Source organism: Mus caroli, unplaced genomic scaffold (assembly GCF_978045245.1).
Source record: "Mus caroli unplaced genomic scaffold, Mus_caroli_1 scaffold_1, whole genome shotgun sequence".
Lineage (NCBI taxonomy): Eukaryota > Metazoa > Chordata > Mammalia > Rodentia > Muridae > Mus > Mus caroli.
In genome coordinates, this window is record NW_028227256.1 from 170595280 (window position 1) to 170606801 (window position 11522).

Below are 11522 nucleotides of genomic sequence, written 5' to 3' on the forward strand. Positions count from 1 at the left end.
TAGACAAGGTCCCTGTGGAACTAACCCTCCCTGAGAGAAGGGAACAGACAGACTAGGGTATGAGTGGGGAATCTGTTGCCAGCGCCCCAGGGTTCCAAGGCAAGGGTTCGGGGTCGTGTCTAGCACCTAGGTCACAGTGCCCTTGAATCCGTGACGTCAAAGCTCATTCTCATGTACCATGAAGGCGTCTCATTTACAGCGTGTGAAGGACTTGACGAAACAGCATGTCTATGATTACTGCTATAAAAAATTGAGCAACCGATCCTTGTCCCGAGTCTAACCTGCTATTATAACGTTGGTGCTTGTGGGGAAATCTGATTCCCTCTTTTAAGTAATCATGAAGTCTTTCCAGGAATGGAGCATACAATCTGAAAAGGGAGGTAAAGACATCAGTAGTTTTTCTGTTTGTATCTTTCACTTAGTCACCTAAGATCTGTGTACCAACAACACACAGGTTCATTCGACCAGGTCAGACTTCTCTCCTAAACTCCACACTCGTTCTCTGCTTCTTTAAGACAGTTCGTTCAGTATTAGCGTGTCCCAAAGATGGGCCTATGGTCATCCCTAAATCTATCCTGCCACCGTTCCCTCCAGCAGATGGCAACTCTGTCTGTTGATTTCTTTCTTTTCTGTTGCCACCATCTACCTCCCCCTGGGCCAGGAAATCCTGGTTTTGCCTTCAGAGTGAGTCTTGAAGTAACTCATTTTTTCCTACTGCTTTGTGGTCCTTGAGCACTGTCATCTCTCACCTGGCTTACATTTTTAGTGGGACTCTGGGTGAGCACCCAGCTTCCTTCCTGTTGACCACAGCTTGGTATTTACAGAGGAGCCAGACTGATAGCTGGTCATTCTTCCGCTCAAGCGTTCAAAACGGCTTTCCAGGGTCAAAGATCTTAGCTGGTTCCAGACTTTTGCTCTACTGTCCCTGACTTGACCAACTCTCCAGCCCCACTCCCTAGCTCTCTCCGCTCCCAGCCATCTTTAATCACCTTAGGATTTTCTCCCTGGTGATCCCTTGGCTCTTTCATATTGCCCAGTGCAACCTCTCATCTTCAAATTCTCTCAACAGTGTCCTTTCCAGTGAGATCCATCATGGGTGCCTTGGTAAAAGGCTATGCCTTCTGCCTGTGTTTATCATCCCTGATGTTCACCTCTGTCTTAATTTGCAAACCCTGGGCAGTCTTTGGGGCATGCAGTCACAGAGTGTTTCAATCACTGGTGATTGTTGCTAATTGATTCACCCCTCATTGTCTCTCTATCAGCTCTACAGGGAGGAAGTGCAAGACAGGGAGTCTTATCTACTTCATTCACTAATGTACTTAAACTCCCAAACCAGCCAGGGTTGGGCTCAGCCAGTAAAGGCGCTTACTGCAGAAGCCTGGTGACCTGAGTTCAATCCTTGTAACCCAGGTAAAGATGGAAGGAGAGAGAGAACCGACTCCATAAAGTTGTCCTCTAACCTTTATGCATGTGCCATGGCACATGTACAGCCCCATTATGCACACAACCACATATACACACAATAATAAATAAATAAGTGAATGTATTCAGGCATATAGAGAATGCTCAATAAATATCATTTCCAGGAAAGGAAAGAGATAATGGTTCAGATTGCTTGCACCAAAAGGAGTTGACCCTTGGTCTTATTCCCTGGGGAGGTGAGAAGTTAAGGAAGAAACAGGCTTCTCCAGAATACAGGAAGGACTTCCTGAGTACACTTGGAAGGTTTTCTGAGCCCAGACCACTGACTGTGCTGTCTGGAAGAGGAGACAGAGTGGTAGAATCTTCTAACTTGAGACTCTTGGGTCATTCCGTTGGAGAGAGAATATGTGACAATCGCCATGTCTGGTTCATCTGATCCTAGCTCCCTACATTAACCTCTTAATGATCACGTATGCTTTGGGCCAAGTGCTTAGTGTATGTGACAGGAGTGGGATATGACGACTGATGCTTCCAGGAGCAGCCGGCCTCCTGAGGGAGACTATTAAGCTCATTTGGAAAAATTATTCAATGATGCCTATAGCTGTTGATTCAGCTTCGTGTGAGCTGGGACAGTTGATGCTGTGAGATCACTTGAGGAAAGGCTTCTGCAAGTAGGAGTGCCCGGGGTTGAATCACTTGCTTGGAAGGCAAGATGGATCGGATTTCATGCTGGGTTGGGAGTTAGGGAGGAGTGCCTGGATTAAGGGATAGAGTGTGTGAGTGTGTCAGGATTTCCAGACAGATAAGAGCCTTGCTTGGAACGGAGGGTGTGCGTAGGGCAGCTGATGGCTGTTAGTGTCATCTTAAGGCCCTTAGGTCTAGGACTCAGGAAGATTTGTCTGTGTCAGCTGCTGTGTACTCCATTAGGGGATTCATCCTCCAAGCTAGACTTCACTCCTTTTACTGTAAATTGTCCATGGAAGCCTCATCCCTTCAGGGTGCAGGGATTCTGGCTTCCTCTGCATTTTCTCTAGATTTTCTCAACTGGGCAGTCTAAGGAAATCTTTAGTGTTTAGAACCCAGCTCACTCAGGTTCCAGGAATGAGACCTAGCTCTGATAATAGTACTAGGCTGTGCTGGCACTCTGAGGTAAGGGGATAACTTGGTAATGGGATGTCTCTGTGTCCCTCCAACAGGAAGTAGTATATGGTGAGGGGATAAGATGTCCACTGGGAGGGACAGTGATGACTGAGTGGCTACAGGGGCAAGGAATAGGACATAATAGACCATAGTATCCAGACTTGGGGATATTCTTGAATAGCTGCCCTTCCTTCCCTAAACAGCCTGTTAGCCTTTGGAAGTGTCTGGGACATCTCCAGCCCAGTGTGACAGAGCACTTAGTGACCTGACTAGTTTAACCTTGCTGTACACAGCCAGCTGCTGGCCAGCTGTCAGCCATCAGCAGGCACGCACCAGGCACTAGTCAGCAGTGAGCTCCCAAATGTCCTGCAAGGGCATCTTGAACCCTCTGTTCCCAGTTTTCTGACCTGAGGGAGGCAGCAGTTCCTGATATCCTTCCCATGAAAGGATGCTGTAGTGCGTGTGCCCTGGCCTGTGTGATACCTTTGAGGGCCAATCATAGCATGTAACCAAACAGGAGCTTTGCAGTATGTGAAGCATCCTTTTCTGTGTCTGATTTTGTCTGACGGTGTCCCTGACATTGCTTGGAGAGGGTTCTTTCAGGAATCCCATCCAGACGTCCCATGTAGGACCCCAGATGCTACAGGAGTCTCTGTGGGTAGTTTGGAGTCACAGGAGGTTGAGGTTCCTCCCTCGTAGTTCCTGAGGCAGCTCCAGTACCGCCCGTGATTAAGACTTCAGGTCCTGAGTGTTCTTGGTTGTTCTGAAAATGCAAAGGCAAAACCTGGCCCCGGAGAAACAATCCTGTGGATCTGGATGAGTTTGGGCCTAAAGCTCGTTGGGAGATGCTCTTGTTATCTTATAAACCTCAGTTCTCAAGTTCACATCTAGGGAACCGGGCAGATCTGCAATGTAAAAGAGTACTCGATTAGAGGCACATCCTTATGATCCTAGCTGGGTGGAGGATCAGAGCAGAGGAGGGATTTTTTCTTCTTTAGGCTGACTTACGTTTAAATTACTAGGTCGAATTCTATGAAATCATCTGTACTTCTTATATCTGTGGTAATCTTCATATGATCCAATCCAATATATTTTCATCCTTCCTCATATTTGTTTTTGTTAGATCCTGTCCCCTGATGATTACGGATGAGTGAATTCTTGACTTTATATCCTACAGTGAGCTCAGCTCTTAGTATTACCAGTTTTGACGAATGACGCCTCCATCTGCCTCTCATGCCTGCTCAGGGCAGATACCCCTGTGGTGTCCTTGACCTCCCTTCAACCAAGGACACAATGCCCTATCTATTTTAGGTCCTGGGTGGTTGTTGGACGTCCTCGCTTTTCCCGCCACCACTCTGACTCTACTCTCGGCTGACGTCACTTTTCCCAGGGTTGCTGTGATCACCTCCTCTTCAGGGCTTCATTCTCTCCCTTCTCTCCATTCTCCACACAGGTCTTTTAAAAATATGAGTCAGATCATGTCATTTCCTTCCTTAAAGCTCTTCATCACCACCCTCCTTCTATGTTTACAATTAAAGTTGGAATCTTCCTGTGTCTTACCAGACCCTGCCTGACCTGGCTCCTGGAACTGGCTCCTTCTGAGGCCACTCTTGCTCATTACCCACTGGCCACAGGGATCTTCCTTTACAGTCTAAAGTTTAGACATTCCCATACATCAAACTCTTCCCAGAAAGCTTTCCATACTTGCTGATTTCTGAGTTTGCAGGCCCTACCGACTCTGCTTCACAAATTCTTCTCTTTCTGCTGGTTGTGGCTCAGACACCCCCTCCTCAGAGAGACATTTTACACATTGCCTTCCTGCCAGCTATATTTTGCTCCCTCGTTTTTTTCTTTCTTTCTTATTCGCTGTTCTCAGTTGTTCTCTTCTGAGGAAGCTTAGTACCTCTTTAATTACCCATTTGTGCTTATTCGTGTCTGTCTCTGCCTTGCAGACTTCTTCCTGAGCATCGAGGGGCAGAGGCAGGTTTGTCTCCTTGGCAGCTGCCTTCCCAGTGTTTCTTGCTTGTAGTAGGCACTCCTTAAAGGCATGCCGGGAGAACGAACATTGCAGATAGACAGCACAGTTGGCTGCAGATGTTGTGCCAACTTCAAATTCATATCCTTCTGTTGTGTATCTTTGGGGGCTCTAGACAAAGCGGCAGGCTTGCCTTTAGTTAAGGAGGGTGACTAAGAATTATGGCAGGAAGAAAGGCCAAGGGAGGAATCCCTGTATTTAAGCCTACTCTCAATTTTTGTAGCTATAAATCATCATGGAGGGGGAGCAGAGAGATCGTAAGAGCCAGAGGTAGTGGGTGTCTGCAGCAAATAGTGGACAAGACAGCACCATTGCACATGAGCTCACAGTGGCTGTGTCTGCATGCCCAGGACTTGCACAGATCAAGGAAAGCTGGTAAAGTCCTGTTCCTGGCTGAGAAGCTATTGACAGTTGATGGCTGGGAAGGAGAATCAGGTTCCTGCAGGAATGTGGCCTCCAAGAGAGTAGTTACGCTCCAATAGGTGGTTCTCTAACCCCTCAACCCCCAAGAGCAGCACTGAGTGGACCTGGTGGGTTTTAAACAAGAGCAGAACATGAAATGTGGAGGAAACTGGCAGGAAGGATGTGGGAGAGTTTGAAGGGTAGGGAACGTGGGTGAGTTTAATAAAAACATGTTATGTGAATGTGTAAAATTCTTAATTAAAAATTTTTGTTACTTGAAACTGTTATGTGTTTTCTTTCAAAATGACAGGGGTGGGCACATTTGGACTGAGCAATTTTGGTGTTTCATATTAAACCATGGTAGTCAAGAGAGAGAGAGAAAAAAAAAACAACCTTTTGCTTTATGTTCTGGGCTTGGGACTGGACCCTTCATTTTCTTACCTGTAACTACATCCTCTATTGTGGGGTTTCTTGTACACACATACGTGGAACTATGTTCTCTGCTACCCTCAAGCTAACTTCAAACTTAGGGACACATATATGGGTGGCTCTACCCACCATTTACCCAGAAACGAAGTCTCAGAATTTGTATTGGGCAGGGCCTTCCTGGATCTTGGATTCAAAGAGTATGATGATCCAGAGGGAGAACGGATTTCCTATAGTGTCCCTTTGTCTCTTTGTCTGTTCACTGATGGAGGTGAGTCAGGGAAGGCCATCAGTAGCACAGGCCAGAGTGGTAGCCATCTTGAAGACATGAGAGTGACATTATTTCTGGACATGCCTAGAGATAACTGATAGGGAATGAGTTAACAGACATTTCAATCCACTGTCCTTTTATGACACAGTCTCCAGGGTTTGAAAGTCTGAATTAGCTGCTACCTGGACTTGTCTGAAGCTCTGGGTGTTAACTCTGGCTTTTGGTATATAGAATTCTCTGGCAGATGTGTGCACTGATATGTGGGACTGTGAGAGGCAACCTGGTTTCTGGTTGAGCTAGGTTTAAAACCCCTGTGACCCAGCAGGTGACTATAGCCTGCAAGAAACGGTAGGTGTGTTGACACACTCCTAGACACCAGGTTCCTGACGCGAGGCCACAGCTCTTCACTCCATAGGTCTGTGGCCATCAGCCACGGAAGGGCAGCACCCCAAGCCCCTCCATAGGTAGAGGACGACCACAGATCGTAGCCTCAAGACAGATCTCCATTTTAACGAGGCACCTACAGATCTGAAGGGCTTAGCCAATTAAACTCCCCTTCCCAGACACTCTTCCCAGCAGAAGGTATTTAGCCTCAGGCCCGCCCTGAGAAAGTGGGGTACGGTTATACTCATCAACTTCCCCCATGACAATAAATGCCTTAAAACTATGGACTGTCTCTTTTCATAGGGGTCTGCTGTGGGGAACAATGGACCACTAATCTCTCACAGAAGGCTTCTCTGTGCTCCCAGCCATGAACTCTACCAAGCCAAGCAGCCTGATAAGCAAGCCAAGGACTCTCTCCTCCCTAAGAGACCCAGCAGGAGCTCTCCTTCCCCCTTTCCCAGTCTGTTCTCAGCTCTTCCAGGCATCCAGCAGCATCTGGGATGTGCAAGAGTCTGAGAAGCGCAAGAGTCTGAGAAGCTGATGTCCTTGGCCTCCATGCAGGCCTGGATCCCCGAGGCGACTCTGCCAGTCCCCGGGGAGCTCAGACTGTGCTTCCCTACCCACCGGGGTCCCGCGGCTTCTCACAGCCAGTTGCTGTGGGATATGCGCAGTCAAAACTCCCGTGTCCCGCCCCGCCCAATGGCCCAAGCCCCGAGTGGACGCGAGCCACCATTTTAACCCACACTGATGATGCCTTTCTCGGTCTTCTCTTGACTGCCTAGGTAATAATCGGTGAGCCCCTGTCTCTTATCTTTGCCTCTGTAGTAGCTAGGTCTGTGGCCAGTCCACCTTCTCTCTTACCTTCTCATGCTGAGATGTTGCTGAGATGTGGGATGTGTTCTCAAGGCTCAGGAAGAAGCCAAGGCTATGGTGTGTGTGTGTGTTATGTTGTGTACATTTCTGTGTGTATTTGTATGTGTGTTATGTGTTTCATGTTTGTGTTGCATGTGTGTTTTATGTGTGTGTGTCTATATGTGTGTGTGTGCTTGTGTGTGTGATGTGTTTATGTTGTATGTGTGATTTGTGTGTGTTGTATGTGTGTGTGTGTTTTGTGTGTATGCATTGGAAGGTGGGACTGTTAGGAAGTTTCTGTTATTAGGCTGTAAGGTTACTGCTGTCAGTAAGAGGCAGGAGGATCCCACACTATTTCTGTGTAGGGAGGGAGTGGGCCAGATGATCAGTGGATCATGGGTGGGAGGATTGGGGGATTGGCGTGTTCCTGGGTTTGACAGGCAGGACAGTGGTAAGTACCTCATGTGATTAGCTCCTGCAGTTACTGGCAGTATGGTGAATAGATCAGCCTGTGCAGGCATCGAGCAGCAGGTGTGTGCAGTCTTCCTTACTTTCCCTCCAGTTAGGCAGAATTTCATTGACTTTACCTGATCATGATGATCCCTGAGTAGCCCCAACAAGGGAGTGCAACAGCTATGTGGTGGGCTTGAAGACAAGATAGAGTGTGACAGACAAGCGTCCCAGTCCAAGAGTCCCAGGTCATATGATCACCCCCTCACCCAGGGAGTGTGGCTCTGGTCCCAGCACCACTCTCTGCCTTTTGGAGGGGAAGCCAAAGGTCACCCATCAGCCTGTGATTTCTCCATATTACACAGTTGAACAGAACCTCTTGCTTTGGGAAGACCTGCCCAAGAAATCACCATACTATCCAGTCTTCCATTCCTGCTAGTGATTCCCAGGCAAAACCTCTGCCTTACTGTCTGTTCCATCCCCTACTGCTACTGCTGTTGACAAGGAGATCAGAAGCCCTTTGAGGGTAGGGTTGTGACATGCTTTAGTAACTGATGGGTCTTTGCTGTACAGCTGTGCAGCAGATGTTCAGGAAAGCTTCCTGAAAGAGCAGACTGATGCATTTCCTGTTATAAAGATTCCTGTTCAAGCTTAAAAAAAAAAACCCCTTATTTGTTAAACCAACTATTACTTCTGACAAGATGTCACAAACCACTCTTCCGATGTCCCAGAAGGAAAGTCCTTGGTGACAGCTAAGTTGATGTAACACCGCTGATTTTGAATTTTTAGTGAGCAACTGGGGAAGAGAACGCATAACAGAATAATTCCATGGAGATTCCAAGTGTAGTCAACATTTTTTATGGGGGGGGGATGTCTGAGCAAACCACAACTTTAAGATCAAATCTGTATTTGCTATATTTTTGATATATTCTATATTTGCCAAAGAGGTTTGTTTTTATGTTTTTGCCGTTGTTGCTTTTGCATAGAGCAGAAGAAGCTTGACTAATGCCAGCGTTTCTCTTTTATTCTTAGACATTCTAAGAAACACGACAGTTTCAGTCACCGTGTGTATTATTCACTTGTTTGTGTGATTGCTGGTTTGTGTTTCTTGGTAATGGTGTAACTACTTCCATTGCTTTCTCCTCCACAGTGCTGATATTTCCCCCAAGCAACGTGCTGAGAGAAATGGCAGAAGAAGGAAAGCTCATAAATCTTCCTCCACAAAGCATGGCTGCTTTCCGACTCCATAGGGGAACCCTTCCACTGGCCCCTTCCACCCTTCCACTGGCCCCTCCCACCCTTCTGCTGTCCCTTCCATCTCACTGCTTACTCATCCATTCTCGCCTGAATTCTCACTGTAGGAAGGATGCTATAGATTGTTTGGGGCGAGAATAGCAAATAGTTTCCATCCAGAAAACTGATTGGAGTGATTGTTAAGGGTAATGTCAACATTGCATCTAGATTAGTGGGAATAGTGTGTTAGCGTCTATTAATTGGGCCTGACATGGCTCTGGAAGTCTATGTATGTATGTATGTATGTTTGTATGTATGTATCTCTCTCTCTATCTATGTATATACATACACATATGTAGATACCACACACATACATATATCTAATGCATTTGTCATTCCTGGGAGCAGCAGCTTCCTAATATGATCAATCTCTACTCTTGCTTGGTCTTGCTCTGTGACAATTTCTCCTTACTCACATCTGCTGAGACAGCTCGTTTCATAACTGTTTCGTCATCAGTTACAAAGTTCTTTCCTGGTGATGTAGTGCAGTGTGAGGGGCTGAATTGATTTAGACAATCAATTTAGACTAATACGGACTTCACATTGACTAATTATGTCTCTTTGGCTTCAGCTTTTTACTTAACAAGCTGAACAGAGGAACCACAAGCTGCCTCCCAGCTATGATATCGTGTTATTCACACAGGTCAAAATCCGTGTCTTGGTAACATGCTCCATTAGCCCTGGTTACACACTCTGGGCTTCTGTTCCAGCCCTTCAAATATTTGTATAGCTGTGTCTATCTGAGGTGGTTGTTTGTTTGTTTGTTTTTAAATTTCAGATAAAACACCACCAGTTTTCTTTAGTCATTTCTCGTGTCATAAGGGTTCTCACCATTCTGGCCATTCTCTTCTAGGTGCGCGAAATTTATTGTGTCTCCTTAAAGGTATAGATTCTAGAACGGGAGATAGCCATGCAGTAGAATATCCCCACTACCCACTCATATGCTCAGCATGCCACTCCTGGTGATTGACTATCACCAACACATAGCCCAAAGGAGAGACAGACACTGAAACTTTCACAGACCTGGGGAGGTTATATTCTGAAATGTTGTAGGCTCCTCTATCAGGCTGCATGCAGAACAGAAACAGAGAGCCAGAGGGTCAAGTCTGGAAAGGGACGGTTGTCTCCCTGAGAGATCAGTAAGTAACCAAGAGGGGCCTGTTCCAAGCAGGCACTATGTTATAAATATGGAAGAAAGGCTTGCTGGAGATGTCGCTGATAATTGCCCCAGCTCCCTTCAAAGCACTGAGTATTTATATACATAAAGGAAATGAAGCTCTCTTTAAACAGATTCCCACAGGGTCACACTCTGTAGCCCAGGTTGGCTTGGTACTCTCTAGGTAACCTAGGCTGGTCTTAAAGTCACTGCAGTTCTCCTGCTTCAGCCTCTTGAGCGCTACGATTATAGGCGTAAGCCACAACGCTCAGCTGTATTCTAACCTTCTGTCACGTGACCTCTTGGTCCTAGCCCATCTTGCATTCATCCTTTCTAGAAAGGAAAATGCTATTACTGAAGAGAGAGAACAAAGAACAGTCTGGAAAGGCTTCGACCTGCTCATGTGCATACTGAAAAATCCCCCAGAGAGACTGACTCCTTGACTTGCCAGAGCCCCCTCTGCCACCCAAAGTCCAAGGAGAGGAGGCTCTTCTTCTGTAGACCATTGGATCCTCCCCTGTTTGCATACAGCCATGTGGTCTCTATTGGCTGTGTGCTCCCACTTAAGGGCTCTGCAAGCTTGGCTCTGTGCTGGCGGAGCACTCTGTGCCAGTGCATGAGTCCTCCCCAACAAATGAGTACTCCCCAACACACCAGTCCCTAGCCTTTTACTCACTCCTTCTTCCTTCTCCCTTCCTCCATCCCTTCTCTCCTTCCATTCTTTTCTTTTTCCTTCTTTCCTTCTTTCCTTCTTTCCTTCTTTCCTTCTTTCCTTCCTTCTTTCCTTCTTTCCTTCTTTCCTTCTTTCCTTCTTTCCTTCTTTCCTTCTTTCCTTCTTTCCTTCCTTCCTTCCTTCCTTCCTTCCTTCCTTCCTTCCTTCCTTCCTTCCTTCCTTCCTTCCTTCCTTCCTTTTTTTTCCCCCAGAGACTGAACCCAGAGCCAGGAAACACTACCACTGAGCCATTTCCCCCAGCACCTCTCTTCCCCTAACCCCCTTTTTTGAGACAAGTTTCTGACTAAGACAGCCAGGCTAGCCTTGAACTTCTGTAGTCCAAGAAGGCCTTGAATTACCATCCTCCCACCTCAGCCTCCCAAGTAGCTGGGTTTCTAAGCTGGTACCACAAAGGTAGCCTGCCTGATCTTTGAAACCGAACCTGTCAGCATCTAGCTTGGACTTATCAGCTTATTTATATGCCATTGAGCATGGACTCCGTGTAGGCAAAGGCTTTGCTTCATCCAAAACTGACTCCTCAGTGCCTTAAGGAGTTCCCAGCAGATGCTGCACCCGCAGTTCATACTTGGGATGGTGTAACTTTTAAAGCATCTTTCCCAATGCCTCTTAGAATAAGACTGGTCTCCCAGATGTACTTTGTGTTTTTCAGAGGAAGGGTAATAAGTCTGCTAGTTGACAAGTGAGTCATTGGGGTGTTTGTTTGAATAGCATGGGACCTGTTCCAGGAGGCTCTGGTAAAATCCACTGCAATACCACCGTCTTCAAGAGTCACCTCATGAAGAGGAGTAGTGTGCTCTGATCCAAGGTGAGGCTGTGGGGATAGAGGGAGGGGAAGTGGATGATAGCAAGCATTTTATCACCCCAGAACGACCATGGCTCACCACTCCATCCTTTTCACAGGATGGTGGTTTTCCATGATTTGGTGAGAAAATGCCTATAGGTGGCAGGGAAGGGCAGC